The 16,918-nt window shown below is 36.1% G+C and overlaps 1 protein-coding gene across 1 annotated transcript in view; it reads left to right on the top strand.

Moving 5' to 3' along the window:
- The window catches only part of NRG3 (neuregulin 3), a 1,013,555-nt gene that overhangs the window by 709,492 nt on the left and 287,145 nt on the right, over positions 1 to 16,918 (top strand). The gene's annotated exons all lie outside the window — the stretch shown is intronic.

The raw sequence follows: 16,918 nt of genomic DNA, 5'->3' as shown, positions 1-16,918 counted from the left end.
TTTACAAAATATGAGCCCAATTCTGAAGTTAAATCCAACTATGAAGTTACAGAACATACAGAAAAGATTAGGTGACACCAATGACTGAACCTAGCAAAACTAAGACTGTGGGAAACCTACGGGGGAAAAACCTACCTGGTTTCTCCAACAAATATATTGAAAGTAGAGAGAAGAAAAGAGAAAGAAATCCACAGGGTTAAAACAAATAAAAGAAATATCAATCAATTATAATGCATAGACTTTACTTAAAGTCAAATTCAGAGCAAAAAAAAGTATAAGCTGCTTTTAACCTTTGTGAAACAATTAGAAATGTGAACACTAACTGAATATTTGATTATGTAAGAAAGCATTGTTAATTTTAGGTGAGGTAATGATATATATATATATATATATATATATATATATATATATATATATAATTATATATATCAGGTAATGATATATATATATAATGTTTGTCAGGTATAGAGAGATTCTAAAATATATGTATGGATGAAATTATATGAGGTTAATTGATAATAATTGGAGGGCAGAAAATGAGACAAAATTGGCCCCAAGTTAATCATTATTAAAGAGGATGATAGGGTTTATTATATTGTTTTGTCTGAAATTTATGTAATAAAATGTTTTAAAATATGTGCAGATCTTGACTATTCTTCCTTATAACACAATAACCTTTTTATATATATACTAGAGGCCCAGTGCACAGATTAGTGCACTGGTGGGGTCCCTCAGCCTGGCCTGCAGGGATCCGGCAGAAACTGGCTCTCCAACATCCCCTGAGGAGTCCTGTATTGTGAGAGGGTGTTTCTCAGGTGACGCACCCTGGAATCGGGCTCCCTCCTCTCTGGTTCTGGGTGCGTCACCTGAGAACTGCAGCTGTGAAGTCACCGCAGATTGGCAGCTCCTGTGTTGAGCGTCTGCCTGCTGGTGGTCATTGCCCATCATAGCTACTGGTCAGACCATCAAATGGCTAGACGGACGCTTAGGCATATATATATATATTATTGATTTCAGAGAGGAAGGGAGAGGGAGTGATAGATAGAAACATCAATGATGAGAGAGAATCATTGATCACCTGCCTCCTACATGCCCCCCACTGGGGATTGAGCCCACAACCTGGGCATGTGCCCTTGACTGGAATCAAACCTGGGACCGCTCAGTCCCCAGGCTGATGTTCTATCCACTGAACCAAACCACCTAGAGCACAAAATAATCTTTTAAGATATGATTGCAAAGTATTTCATGACATGGATAGTAATCTGTTAATGCTCTTTATTTGGAATTTAAATTCATTTGGAAATTTGTGTTCCAATTTATTACATTTTCTTCCCAAATCTATCAGTTTTCCAAACTCTGATTATTAAAGAGTGTATCCTTTTTTCATTAGGATTAATTGACTGTTGCTACATTCAAGAATACTGTGTGACCTTGATCTCCAGTATGTTCCTAGGATAGTGTTGGGTTGTACTTATTTGTCAGTTTGCTCACGATTTAGTTCCTCTGCTCCATTTGAATTCCTTTTCTTCTCTCTCTCTCTCTCTCTCTCTCTCTCTCTCTCTCTCTCTCTCCAATTTCTCAGATATCTCATTTTTGATTAACCATTTCTATTTAAAAGCCTAAGCTCATTTGAAACTATTGGATGGAGGGTCAATTGGTGGATCAGTTCCCACAACAGAAAATCTCCCAGTCTTCTGCCTTCTGTGCTTGGCTGCCAGCTTTCTAGAAGCTAACAGAAGAGCCTTCCTAGAGGCCAGGAGTCTGGGCATCTACTTCTTTTACAAGCTTTCTGCCACCATGTTTTCAGTTCCACCTTCCAAATGTACCTGAATTCTTTCAATGCCTGATGCTTCTCAGGGATCATATATAAGAATAGCTTCCCTGTATTTATAGTTATCAGGTTTTTAAGGTGTTCCTTTCCTAAATCAATTCTAACGAGACACTTTTCAGCTTCCAAGCAACTATTTGTATCTCTGCTTCTTTTATTTTAAACTTGAGGACTCATGCCTTTTCTTTCTTCCTTTTCTTTTTCCCCCATTGTTGGTTAAGCAGGTTCTGAGCTTTACATATAATTTGTAAAGGAAGGTAAAATCATGAATCAGATTTTATTTAACCTTTTAATGAGGAAAATAGTGAGCCCTTACAGTCGGTTCAAAGAAGAATCCAAAAATATAGGTACATTTATAATTAAAAATATAGAAATGAATGTGCAAGTGGAGGAGGGAAATCAATTGAACCTCTACCAGACAAACAGACTGCATGTCTACAGACAGGAATTTGCATTGTTACTAGTTATCTGCAATATACAGAGTAGTAAAATAACTCACATAATCAGAAGCAGACATCACAGAAAAGCATTCTGAAAATGCATCATTTTCTATTGAAACACAATTTTTTCCCCTACTGGACCAAGAATGAGGTGGTCTTGTGCACTTAGCTATTTTTTATTTCTAGGAACATAAAAGAAAGGGGGTAGGGGAATTCTCAACCTTTAATATATCCCAGCTTCTAAGAATACAGAACTCAAATAATGTTCAAGATTCTTACCATTCTTATGTGGTCGATAGTCAAGTTCTTTCTAGATGTACATCATAACATATATCCTGGTTTTCAATCATAAGACAAATGTGATTTAACTTCCCATTATAGTACATCATACTGTCAAAGATAAGCAAAACTTGGCACTGGTTAAAGGCAATAAAAGCAGATTTTATTTAGTAATAACTTGCAATAGGGAGGAGAGTTCAGGGTAGACTGAGCTCAACTTCACCAGAATAAAATGTGGGAGACTTTTAAGGTGATGAAGGAAAGGCACTGAAGGGCAATTATCAGGGGGTGGTTTGTTCCATGTGACTATGCCATCTGGGTATATAATTGGCACTTATCTGGAGGAAAGCAAGCTTCTCTCATCTTTATGATAGCAGATAGTGGTATAAGTTGGAGCAAGGTGCCCACCAAAGTTAGTCCCTTACCCTTCCATCTCCCCAAATGTTTAAATTTTAAAGAGGTGTCCCAGGTCCTTGAGAAGACAGTTTTGCGTGTAGAAGATCTACATCTCGAAGGGCATATAAACAATTTGTAATTGCAAACTTTCTTAATTACTTGCTCTAAGAGTGAGTTCAGGAGCTTATCAACCTATCACCTGGTTTTGACTAGAACAGACAGTAAGACCTCCAGGTAGCCTTGAGCTTTCTTGGGCATTTTAATGGGGGTCTCAGGTCATCATAGAAACATGGTGCTGAGCTGCCGGAAGCCATGCTGACTTTTGGGCAGGTCTCTCAGTGAAGGGAGTTGGACCGACTAATTGTGCACCAAGAGTGTTATGCTGTTCTTAGTAGGAACACTTTTGGTGTTTCCAATAACTCACACTGTGGCAATGGTGGACATTTGCAGCAAAATAATATCTTTGTAGCAAATTGCACCACTGTAAGCTTCTTAAAGACTCAACAAAATCCAAGAATTTGAAGGAAATTGACCCTGTTCAGTCAGTCAAGCTGGATAAGCATGGGGTCAAGTGGTACTTTGAAATTACTGATTACTTGGAGCCCAAAACAATCATAAAATAAACTACTGTGACCTAGTTCTTCAAATCCCCAAATTATCCAACTTCATGACATCTGTCATTGTGTGTGTGTGTGTGTGTGTGTGTGTGTGTGTGAGAGTGAGCATGTGTTTTTCTTTTGGGCTGTGCAGTATATTTCCCACCCTTTGTATTTTATAATTGCTTAGTATTTTGTAACCTTGACTTGGAAGTTTGATGCTATTCATTAACTAGTATACTGGCTTTGAGCTATATGTGCAGCTGCCAACTCCTCCCAAAGAGCTATTCATTTCCTAAAAATGTCTGGACTTATATGCTACATTCTAATTTATAACATCTCATTAAAAACAACAACAACAAACACCTAATATAGTTTGATTAACCTCTCCTATATGTGTATCAGCATGAGGAATTTATTTCTTTCTCATCAGCTAATAAAAAGAATGTCACAAGAGTGATGCCAAATTTTGGTGAGGGAGTGATTCATAGCTGGGCAAATCTCCAATGATTCTGACTTTAAGGATCATCAACACTGAAAGGAAGCTTCAGAAGATTGAAACAGATTGCTGGGCCCTGCATCCATGTTAGTTTATGTAACAGTTGTTAACTGGTCATACAATTGCAGATGCAGAAACTATTTAATGTAGATTTTTCCTGTTAGAAATCCAGAACTTCTTCATGATCATATAATCCGTTAATTTATATTGTTACAGAAATAAATAAAAAAAGTTCACTAATGTGTAGATATTACAAAGGAGCAGATGTTGAGAACCCTTCCTTCACAAATATCACAGAGTCAGTTTGTCCAGATAAAGCCTGATTTTCTATTTTATCAAATGATTCTGATGGAGATAGTTTAAGCCCACACATTGGAAAAAACCTATTCAGACACCACATTTAACCAGAGAAGCTTGTGCTCAAGTTTGTGTGTGTGCTATGTGCCATTGAGTCAGGTCCGATTCTTGGCAACTCTGAATGAGTGAAGTCCACAAAGCTCTGTCCTCAATAGCCCTGCTCAGCTCCGCTAAACTCATGGCTATGGCTTCTCTTATGGAGTCAATCCATCTCATGCCTGGTCTTCTCCTTTCTTGCTGTCTTCTATTTTCCCCAGAATTATTGCCTTTTCCAAAGAACCCCTGCCTTCTCACAATGTGCCCAAAGTAGGACAGCTTCTGTTTTGACATTTTTGCCTCCAAAGATGTTTCAGGTTTAATTTGTCCTAGGTTCCACTTATTCATCTTTCTGGCAGTTCAGGTATCTGTAAAGCTACCCTCCAACACCATATTTTAAGCAAAATACTTTGCATACTCATGACCAACTGTAAACCTACTCTTGTTCATCTCTGTATATCTAAACAACATCAGCCAGCATTATAATTAAAGTATGTTTATCATTTATTCTAAGAATGGCATAATAAAAAGACATTGTTGTATAAGATTGATGGGAATTTAAATTGGACATTCTTTCTGGGTAGCAATTTGACAGTAAATACTCCTAATCATTAAAATATTTATATTTTGTCTTAGTAGTTCTCCTACCCAAAGATATATGATAAAAATATTATTGATTTGTACACAAAAGATATATGATAAAAATATTATTAATTTGTACACAAATATATATAATTATTTCAAAAATATAACTTCATATATAATCTATATATAAAAGCCCAGCAACCTTTACAGCAGAATGACCAAAACAATCAGAAAGACTGGTGGCTATGACACACATTGCGACAAATAACCGACCTGATCCGAGCCCTGATCGCCCCCCTCCCCTGGCCTGCCCAGCCTCGGATCTGCCCCCAACAACTTGGTTGTGAGCCTTTTTGTGAGTCAAATTAATAGATGTCCACTGATTTGATTAGTGAGTCAACATTCAGGTTGAGTCACCTACTGACTCAGTAAACATGGCTGGAGGAAGGGTGGGAAAGAGGAAGGGGCAGGGGAAGGAGGAAGTAACTGACACAGCAGCTCAAAGACAGGAGCCCTAAACGTCTGAGTGAGGTGACCATGCCCAAATCGAGAGCACATGAATGAGGTCAAGGAGTGATGGGAAAACCCAGGTTCAGTCTCAGAAAGTAGAGGTCAAATTAAGAGAATCACACCAAACACAGAGGGAGCTGCCCTCCCCCAGGCTGGCCCCACACCTGATCAGCCCCCCCTATCCCGATCGGGGGTGGGGCCAGCCGGCCAAGCTCCTGCAGCCCCTCCCCCTGGCCCACCCAGGCTAATGGGCCCCCATTGGGGCGGGCCAGCCAGACCCCACCAGTGCATGAAGTCATGCGCCAGGCCTCTAATTATATATAATTTGTCCTTCTTCAAGGACAAATTACAACAGCCATTAAAAAACTATGTCTTGCTTAGACTAGAGCAAAATTCTCAATCTTTTTCTTGCCAAGATGTATATCTGAGTGATATTCAGATGAAAGTTATACACAACTCCCAGAATGTGTCCCTTTTCTCCCTCTCATAAAAAGAAAAAGGAATATAAATCAGAAAGAGTGACTTTGTACTACCCACCTTGAATCTGATAGCATTTTTAAGGTGGTAAATCATTGCAACATTATTCAAAGTGGCCAAGACAGGGAGAGAACCCAAGTGTTCTTTGATAGAGGATTGGGTAAAGAAAATGTGGTACATATATACAATGAATAGTATTCAGGCATAAGAAAAGATGAAATGTTGGCATTTGTGACAACATGGATGGACCTTGAGAATACTATGCTAAGCGAAATAAGTCAGTCAGAAGAGCTAAGAACCACACGATTTCACTCATATGTGGGCTATAAAACTGAAACTCATAGACACAGATGGACAACAGTATGGAGTTTACCAGAGGGAAAGGAATGGGGTTAGTAAATGGTAAAGGGGCCAAATATAGGGTGAAGGAAGATGATTTTATTGTGGGTGGTGGGCACACAATACAATATATAGATCATGTATCATAGAAATGTACACTTGAAATCTACTTGACCCTATTAAGCAATATCACCCCAATAAATTTAATAAAATAAAAAAATCTATAACTAATGGAAGGAAATAATTAGGCTGGTAGTTGAGAAAAGACAGGAGGTAACAGGAGGCAAAGAGATTAAGAGCAGAAAAAGTAAGAATATTGTGCCAACTACTTCTAGTGCTCTTATTTCATTTTCTTCTTATTTTAGATCAGCTAGAAGAATACAACATGTACAAGTATAAGTGAGGGTGGTAGACGTTCAAAGAGGAAAGCTGTGAGCTGTGGAGTTTGGAACAAGAAAATGGGTGGAGAAACAAAGGGATGTTTTTGTGGAAAGGACTTGAGAGATTTTTAGATTAGAGATTTGCGGACCTTGTTAGAAGGGGAAAGAGAAAAAAGTTAAAATTAAAAATATATTTAAAAATAACATGTGAGATAGAGGAAATAAACCAGCTATCTCATGAATCTCATGATAATTTCTTGACCATTTTTTATGTTAAGGGCATTGTTTTAATAGAGATCCCTTTGGTACTTCAAAAGTATTTCTAGGAGAATATTGTGGAAGTGAAAGGGTGTGCCTTAGAAAACTAGGTCATAAAAGACACCACAGCTTCTTCCATGCTCTACCTTGGACCATTCCCTCTGCCATGTTGTAAGGACATTCAAACAGACCTACTGAGAGGCCTTTGTGGCAAGGACCTGAGGCCTCCTTGTCAATAGCCAATAAGGAGCTAAGGCCTTCAGCCAACAGTCTGTCATGAGCCTCTTGGAAGCAGAACCTCTAGTTCACTGGTCTTTAATTGGGGGTGACTTTGCTCCCCAGGAGCCTTGACAATGTCTGGTGACAGTTTGATCATCACAACTGGGAGGGGAGATATTATTGGCATCTAAAGCTGCTTAACATCCTATAATGCACCAAAAACCCCCTTTAGAACAAAGGATTATCCAGCCAAAAATATCAATAGTTCTAAGGTTAGAAAACTGCTGGAGTCCCACTTGAGTTTTCGGATGCCTGCAGCCTAGTTGACATCTAAACTACAATGCATGAGAGACTGAGTCAGAACCATGAGCTGAGGTGCTCCTGGATTTCTGACTCTCAGAAAGGGTGTGAGATAAGAGACATGTGCTGCTTTGAACAGCAGCATTAGAGAACGAATACAGGCCCCAAATCATTCTCTGGGCAAGAGTAGATATTTTAAGGAACTGAATCAACCTGGGAATGTTAAGGGTGTTTGGAGGGCATAAAAGTCACAGGAAGATCATAAGTAAACATTTCTGCAACATAGGTTTGGCAGTGATGTAGTATTTGTTATTTATTATTCATGAGAATTACCAAGAGCTCAGAGAATGATAATTATAATAAGTAGTATGATAGAACTGAAATTTTATTTTTAATAGATCTTGGTAGAGAGGCACTGGTTATTGTAAATATTTCCAGGAGCAAATTAGGTAGCTGCAGGAGTTGGCAAGGTAGTATGGAATCAGTACGTAAAGAGAATAGGAAGTTATGTATTCACAAACTGAGCAGGAAAGAGAAAGGTGCAAAATGGAGAAGCTAGCAAAATTTTAGCAAGATGCTTTAGAGATGATTCTGACATCTTTGTAAACATCAGCGAAGGGGTCAAATAAGAGTGAAGACTCCAATGAGAGAAGAGGTCCAGGCCACTGCTCTGCAGATGTGGTTGCATGCAAATTTCATGGATAGCTTGTAAGAATGCAAACTCTAACTCAGAAAGTCTAGCAAAGGGTCAGAGGCCCCGCATTTAAGCACAAAGTGCTAATAGAAGATGGAAGGGCTTCATTCTATAAGGAAACACTACTTCTTGTAAGATCTCAGGGATGGGAAGGAGTTATATTAATAAGACAGATATTTAGGGAACAGAAGAGGGATCATCATTCTATGGATTGTATAATATAAATAGATAAGTTAATTAATTAAGAAAGGGGGTCACCACAATCCTGCCAAGATTGAAGATGATGGGAATGGAGGGTGAAACTAGTAGGGAAAGGAAAGGGTTTGTAATGGCTACAAAGAATGAAAGAATAAGATGGAGCTGAACTGTGTTCTAACATCAAGAGCATCACCAAATTTGGGTAGATAGGATTTCTTTGAGCCGAATCACACAACCACAAAAACAAGAGGATGGGAAGCTGCTTCCCTTAAAAATGCAACACACACACACACACACACGCACGCACACACACGCACACGCACACACACGCACATGCACACACACGCGCACACACACACACTCTTAATGAGGCAGGGGGATGCAGTGCCAGAAATTAGGTACTCCTGCAGAATTTTATGTTTTCAGAGACACTGTGGCAGCCAAAATTTGCAGCTGGAGAGCAAGATGCATGGATCAGTTAGACAAGAGGACTATTTTCTTGTGTGTGTAGTTTTTAGGGCTCCTGAAATGAAACTACAAATACCATTTCCTCCCAGTTTCACAGATGTGGTTTTAGATGACAGTACATCATGGCGACAGGCTGGACTTGACTCCCTTTCCTCTTAAGGGAAGGTTAGAGGAGCTATGTTGAAAGAGCGGATTTAAAAATGCATTTTATTATTCTCAAGCATTTTATCTCTCATTGCAGGCTTTTTGGCAGGTAGTTAAGACTCCATTCAAATCATGGTAAAATAAAGAGGGCTCGTGTGCTCACTGACTATGTAGTGTTCAGGCTTCTGAATTTAGTCTGGTGTCATTTCTAATAAAATGAGCAAGAATATGGTGGTGACTGAACCATGGGCTCAAAAGAATTCAGAAATAGCAGTTGTTCCATCCCTATGGCATGCAATGTGTAATTTTGAGTGGGGGCGGGGGGAATTTATCCAGACAAATAGATGTGTTTAAGGTGTAAAGAAATTCTATAGTCATTTTAGATTTTTTCAAAATATGTACAGAGCACAGTAAATAAGTGAATGGATGTGATTCAATGTGTTTATCAAAAATTTCTATCATGAATTACCTTCTTATATATTGATTGGTATACTGCATTGTGTGATTTTTCTGTTGATAATGAGGTATATAAAATATAGTTATTTTCTCAAGGAATTCACATTCTATTCAGGAGGCAACAAGGAAAATTTTGCACAGCAATGTAATCAATGGTATATTAAAGACAAACACCATGGGAAACAATCCCTCTATATTGGGGGAAACTTTCTTGGGTGGCCAAGTCTTTAGGTAACAAAGAAGTTGCCGATTGATGAAAAAACATTTTCATGTATCCACCACCAAAATTTGGTATTGGGACAATTTTGGAATCATCTAAAAAGTATAAACAATTATATATTGACTTAAAGTAGGCTATTGTCTAAATGGGTATTATAGAATTTATTTCATTCAGAAAAGTCTATTTCTTGCAACTATTACATAAATTATATTAAATACATTATAGTTATTTTGTTTTTAAATTACATATTGCCTATTTCTTTGATTCCAGAAAAATTCCAAATGGATTAAGGATTTTAATGTTTTAAAAATTACAGTGTGAAAGGACACAAAGAACAAATTGGTAGAAACAAAATAGTCATGGTGATATAAGTGGAGCATAGGGAATATAGTCAACAGTATTGTGATAATTACCTCTGGTGTCAGGGTACTAGACTTATCAGGGAGGTCACTTTGTAAGTTATTTAAATATCTAACCACTATACTATACACCTAAAACTAATGTAATATTGAATTGCAACTGAAATTTAAAAATAAAAAAATATTAAATTGGATCAGTTTAATACTTTCTTACTGAAGAAGAGCTTTCTAAAGAAAAAGGTAAAAAAATAATGATAAAACTAAGTTTATTATTCTATAGTATAAAAACAGTATTAAAAAGGTCACTCAGTGTAAGCATCTTTGCTATAAACAAGATAAGTAGTAATTATTTTTAATTTTTAAAAATATAATTGAAATAAAAACTCAAAAAAGCAACAATCTAAATGAATTTTAAAAAGTATATGAAACAGGTAACCCATAAAAATATGAATGAAAATGACAAATGAGCATTTTTTTTTCAAGTGTGGAACATTAGAACAATTAGATAAGAATTTTCCTTCCTGCAATTAACAAAGATCATTCATGATCTTGGAAGGGTGTGGAGATGCTGGCACTCTCATCCACCCCAGTTATGTGGGTGAGAGCTCCTTTAAAAGGAATGTAAAAGCCAAAACGTTGATCCAGCAATTTCGCCTTTACAAATTGATCCTATATATCTACCTGTATGTATTCATAACAATAATATGCTCACTACAATATTGAAATAGTAAAAAAGAAAATTGAAAAATCTAAAAGCCTATCAGCTGAGAACTAGTTAAATCATGTGTCCATAAAACAGAATATTATGCAAGTATTAAAAGAATGATTTAAATATTGATGTACTGATTTGGAGTTATTCAAATATATATGTATATTCACCAAGCACAATGTCAAAATGTCTATACATTTATCTCATTATTTTAAAAGAAGACATATATGCCCTGGTATTAGGCTGAACTCTATGATATTACTGACATTTGACTTTTAACCCACAATTTCATAGATGTCAATCTAAAGTATAAAATACATTTTTTTGAAAGATATTCAGGAAACTGTTAATGCTATTAGCCTCTGGAAAGGGAGAGATTCTAATGTAGAAGGCAGGCACAATTGTAAGATTCTAAACAATTTAATGTACTACTTTTTAGCTGAAAATTTGATTAAATATTTTAAAATTTAAAGAGGTTAAAATAGATAACTACATAACTAAAAGACAAAAAAAATGAAAGGTATATATTTTAAATGTTACATTATTTCTATCACCTAAATACAAGAACTTTTGTGATTCTTATACTTTTTTTCTTCTTATGGTAACCCCTATATACTGGAATGCCTTAAAAGTAAGTTTTAATATGGTTTCATCCATAGGAAAACCAAATTTGAAAATAGGAAACTTTATAGGTTCGTATAGATATCAACTTTCGGTTTTCTTGAATAACAAATGGAGATCATATCAAACAAAACACAGTAAAATTTAACAAGATTATTTTTTCTACATCTCTTTTCCTAAAAAACCTATTCTCTTTTCCCCCTTTCCAAGTCCCTAGTTATCTGTAACCTATTCTTCACCTCGATTTTCTTTTCCTTCTACCAACATGCATAAGCCATTTTCCCTGGTCTTGGTCTCTGCCATTACTCAGCCCTCACTGGAATCTGTCCAGCAAGGGTGTGGAAGCATGCTGGGTAAGAAAGACCCTCCCTCTGGCCACGTGACTCAGTTGGTTGGAGCATCATCCTTCACACCAAAAGGTTGCAGATAAAATCCCGGGTTGGGGTGCATTTGGGAGGAAACCAATTGATGTTTCTCTCTCACATCAATGTTTCTCCCTCTCTCCCACACCTCTCTTCCTTCCTCTCTCTCTAAAACCAATAAACATATCCTTGGGTAAGGATTAAAAAAACAAACAATCAAAAAAGATCTTCCTTCCTTAGTGGCCACAGAGGAGGAGGAAGGCAGACATTCATATGACTGCCCCTCTCCCTTTTTCTCTGCCATGTCATTCATCAAATATATATTTTATATAAATCACAAGAAAAGAAAAGACATGAAGATGATCTCTTTAAAGGTTAAGTCAGGTTATGATATAGGACCTCATAAGGTCTCTTTTTACCTTCTTCAACCTTGAGCACTCCTTCTCTAATTCCCCTTTCCCCACTCCACTAGCCTCCAAGCTCTGCTTCCACCATTCCAGGCCTACTTCCCCAGACACCTGGAGATCTCAGTTCCCACCTCCTCACCTCTTCTAGGTCTTGGTTCAGATACCATCTTCTCAATAAGACTTACCATGACCAATCCTGGTAAAATGTTCAGTGCCTACTTTGAATTCTTAATATCATATTCTATTTTCTTTCTAGATCTTTAATATTTATACAGCATTTATTACATTTAAGCATAATATAAAATTTACTTATTTTTATGTATATTGTTCATCATTGTTCTGTCCCCTCTAGAAGGTGAGATTTTTAAAAATATGTTTGATTCTAAGAACTTACGTTAATGCCTGAGATATTGGAGGTGTTCAATAAATATTTGGTGAATAGAGGAGGGAGAACAAAATAGAAGACAAATAGAGGAAAGGAAGGAAAGAAGGAAGGAAGGAAAGAAGGAAGGAAGGAAGGAAGGAAGGAAGGAAGGAAGGAAGGAAGGGAGAAGGAAGGAGGGAAGGAAGGAGGGAGGGAGGGAGGGAAGAAGGAAGGAAGGAAGGAAGGAAGGAAGGAAGGAAGGAAGGAAGGAAGGAAGGAAGGAAGGAAGGAAGGAAGGAGGGAAGGAAAGAAAGAAAGAAGAATGGAAAGAAGATAATTTAATGAGAGTTCTTTCTCCTCCTTCATCTGGAAATGCCAATATTTCATCTAGTCTCTTAAAATTCTTGAAAGATAATGGGCAACACATTCAAACCTGCTTAAAGCTAAAACTGACCACATCGGTTCATTCATTTCTGGTCCTTTCTTTTTCTGAGTTATCAAAAAGGATTATGGACTAATAAATGATCCACTTAAACCAGCTCAACATTTTTGAAAAGGAGATTTTTCTAAATAGTTAAGTATCTTATTTTTATTAGGTGCTTTTCTTTTTTCTTCTCTACTTACTTATCTGACTTTTTTAGATGTCAATATTTCGTTTAAGTAATTAAGCTGAATTTAAATCTGAGAGATTTTAGAATGAATTTGTTGGTAGCCCATGGTTGTGCCCTTGTGCAAATTAGATAAAGTTGTCTCCCCAGGAAAGGCAAAGCTGCAGGTTGTATAATTGACAGGTTTATCATGGTCAACAGTCTGTACTCACCCTCCTCGGACAAGCACTTTTGTGGGTAAAACAACCTGTACAATCTACATGGCAGCTCTGGTGAAGGTTTGTAAATATGAAGATTAAGTAAATGCATTTTTAAATGCTTTAAAAGGCATACAAATATAAGCAAAATTTTATTTTTAATATAAAAAATATAAAATCTGAAGATGGTAGCCAAGATGGCATAACAGAGATCAGATGTTCCCTTCTGCCTGAAACAATCAAGGGATAGAAAAAAAACATGAAAGAAGAATGGATGACAGGACACTGAGCATCAAGGAACAAAAATCCACAATCCTAAGAGATGGGTAACTAATGAAGTAACGCCTATGATTGCGCTCGCTTACTGTCCCGAGTTTCCTGGCCGTGGCTCAGGGAATAAGTGAGATGGAACCTAGTGGACCCTCTGAGTTGAGGAAAAAGAGGTGAAAGTCTGGGAAGACTGACATTACTATAGTTTGCAGTACAGAGTATTGAAAAGGGGAGCATTGCAGAGAGAAAACGAAAGAGCTCTGTGGAAGAGTCCTCTTGAGTATTAACTGAGTACTGATCAGCACATACATGTGGGTAAACTATCCACTTCAGGGAAAAGACATTGAAAAAAATTGGAGGATGAGCTCCTGGCATACTCACAGGGCCAGGAAGAGTGCTGTTTCCATGGAAAACCTCCTGGTTGCCAGGACATTGGGTAGCCAATTAGTAGGGAAGAGTGAACATTGGATACAGTTGGACATTGGGTAGAGTGAACCTGCCTTAGTAGAGGATACAATTAGCCCTAAACACTGGTCCTACCTAGCAAATCTGAAAAGTAAAAGCTGAAAGATGAAACAGTTTCTAAGTAAATTTATTCCAGAATAAAGTTCAGGAATATTTACAGAAATTTGAACTATCCTCATCCAGAAAGATTTTTTAAAATCACAGTACCTGGCATCCAATTCAAAATGTCTAAGCAGGAAAATATAACCCAATAAAGATATAATTCAATCAAATCTACCCCAGATGTTAACATTAGCAGTTGAAGACATTGACAGTCATTAAAACTGTCAGCTTCAAATTCTATATCCAATAAAAGTAATTTTTAAAAATGAAAGCCAAATTCAGATTTTTAAAACATACAAAAACTAAAGGTTTATTCCATTACCTTCATATACACTCAACAAGAAATGTTAAAGTAAATTCTTTAGGTAGAAGGCAATTGTACCTGATGGAAATATGGATCCACACAAGTGAATGATGACACGATATGCTGATTACATGGATAAAAATATAATTTTTAAAGTTAACCATTTAAAGAGATTTTTAACTATTTAAATGAAAGTAATAATTGCCTTGAGGGGTTTATAACATCTGTAAAATAAAATGCATGAAAATAGCAGGAAATTAAATATGGAAGAAAAATGAGGTACACTAGTATAAGTATAGCAGTAAACTATCAGTTGATGGTACATTGCTAAGTTAAAGAGATGTACCATAAATGCTAAAGGTAAGAGGATAAAATGGAATTATTAAAAATTGATACAAAGCAAAACTGAAAAAAAGAGAAAAGGGTAGAAAGAACAGAGAAAACAGTACTATGAGAGATTTAAACCTAACTATATATATAACCTTATTAAATGTAAATGTTCCAAGTTAATATACTGAATTTTAAGAATTATCAAGTTGAATAAGAAAATGAAAGGCAACTATATACTGTTGACAAGAAACACAATTCAAATATAAAGACACAAATAGGTTAAAAGTTAAAGAGGAAAAATATAGAGCATACTAATCAAAAGAAAACAAGAGTGACTATATTAATATTTGACAAACTAAATTGCAGATCAAACTTATTACCAAGGATAAAAAGATCATTTTATAATGACAAAGGGATCAAATCATCAAAAGGACAGATAATCATATTTATTATAACTGACCTTCAAAATACATGAAGCAAAAACTGATAAAACTTCAAGGCAAAGTGGGCGCGCACACACACACACACACACATACACACACACACACACACACGTTCAGTCAGGGATCTCAGAACTGTGCCACAACACTTGATAGAACAGCAGAGAGAAAATCAGTGAGGGTAGAGATTTGAATTACACTATCATTTGACTTAACCTGATTATTTATAAAACACTCCACTGAACAATGGCAGACAGAGTATTTATCAAATAGACCATATTCAGAGACATAAATCAATCTTCAACATATTTAATATAATTTAAGTAATACAAAGTATGTTTTCTCCAACCACAATGGAATTAAATTATAAATCAAATACAGAGGCACTCTGGAAAATACCCAAATAGTTAAAAACTAACTAACATACTACCCACATAATACATGGGTCAAAGAAGAAATTGTAAAAGAAATTAGTAAGTATTGTGTGCTTAATAGAAATAAAAATGGAATATAAAATGTGTGGGATGCCATTAAAGCGGTAGCGAGAAATTTAAAGCACTAAATGCCTACATTTAAAGCACTAAATAGCTTACATTCTTAAAAAAAGCTAGACAAAGGAGAGCAAATTACATGCACATTAAGAAGAAGAAAGGAAATAAAGGTCAGACTGAAAATCAACAAAAGAAGACAGAAAGACAAAGAAAGTCAAAGCAAACAAAAACTCTGTTTTTAGATCAATACAATTGATTTGACTGATCAGAAAAAAATAAAACAAGATTTTATTTTATTTTAACTTCAGTAATGAAGACTGTGAAAGTATTACAATTGCTATAGGTATTAAAAAGAATAGGAAATATTATGCACAATTTCATGCCAATGAATTTGACAACTTAGATGAAATGGACAAATAGTTTGAAAAACACAAATTACCAAATGTATCCATGAGAAAAGAAATAACATAAATATTTCAATATCTACAAAATAAACTGAATTTGCAGTTAATTACCTTATATAAAGAAACCACTGTTTCTTTAACAAAGATACAAAGTCAGTTGAGTGAGAAAGGATAATTTAAAAAAAAAATGGATAACAACTGGATGACTATACACAAATAAATGAATAAATAAAAAGTCACTATTAAAATAATGAAAAGATGAGGTCCAGAATAAAGTTAAATAATAAGACAGCCCCAGCCAGTGTGGGTGAGTTGGTTGAGCATTGTCCCATGCATGGAAAGGTTGCTGGTTGGATTCCTGGTCAGGGCACAAGCCCAGGTTGCAGGTTCAGTCCCCCAGTCAGGATGCATATGAAGTAATTGATCAATGTTTCTCTCTCACGTCCATGTTTCTCTTTCTCTCTCCATTTCCCTTCCTCTTTCTCTAAAAGCAATTAAAAAAAAACATAAAAAGGGAAAAATAAAGAAACAAACATCCCAATTTAAAAAGTGGGCAAAAGATTCTAGCAGACATTTCACCAAAGAAGATATATGGCTAGTAAGTAAGCACATGAAAAGATGCTTGACATCATTAATTGTGAGGCATATGCAAATTAAAAACACAATCATATCCAATTAAAATTCAAAAGCAAATGGCCATACCAAGTGTTGGTGAAGATGTGGAAAAAAACGAGAATTCTTATACACCCGACTGGGAATGAGTTTCTATACATACCTAGTGGGCATGATAACTTTGGCAGTTTACT

The sequence above is a fragment of the Myotis lucifugus genome, unplaced genomic scaffold, assembly GCF_000147115.1.
Source record: "Myotis lucifugus unplaced genomic scaffold, Myoluc2.0 scaffold_233, whole genome shotgun sequence".
NCBI lineage: Eukaryota > Metazoa > Chordata > Mammalia > Chiroptera > Vespertilionidae > Myotis > Myotis lucifugus.
Note: the sequence above shows the minus strand (reverse complement) of the source record. Positions and strands in the feature narration are given on the sequence as shown.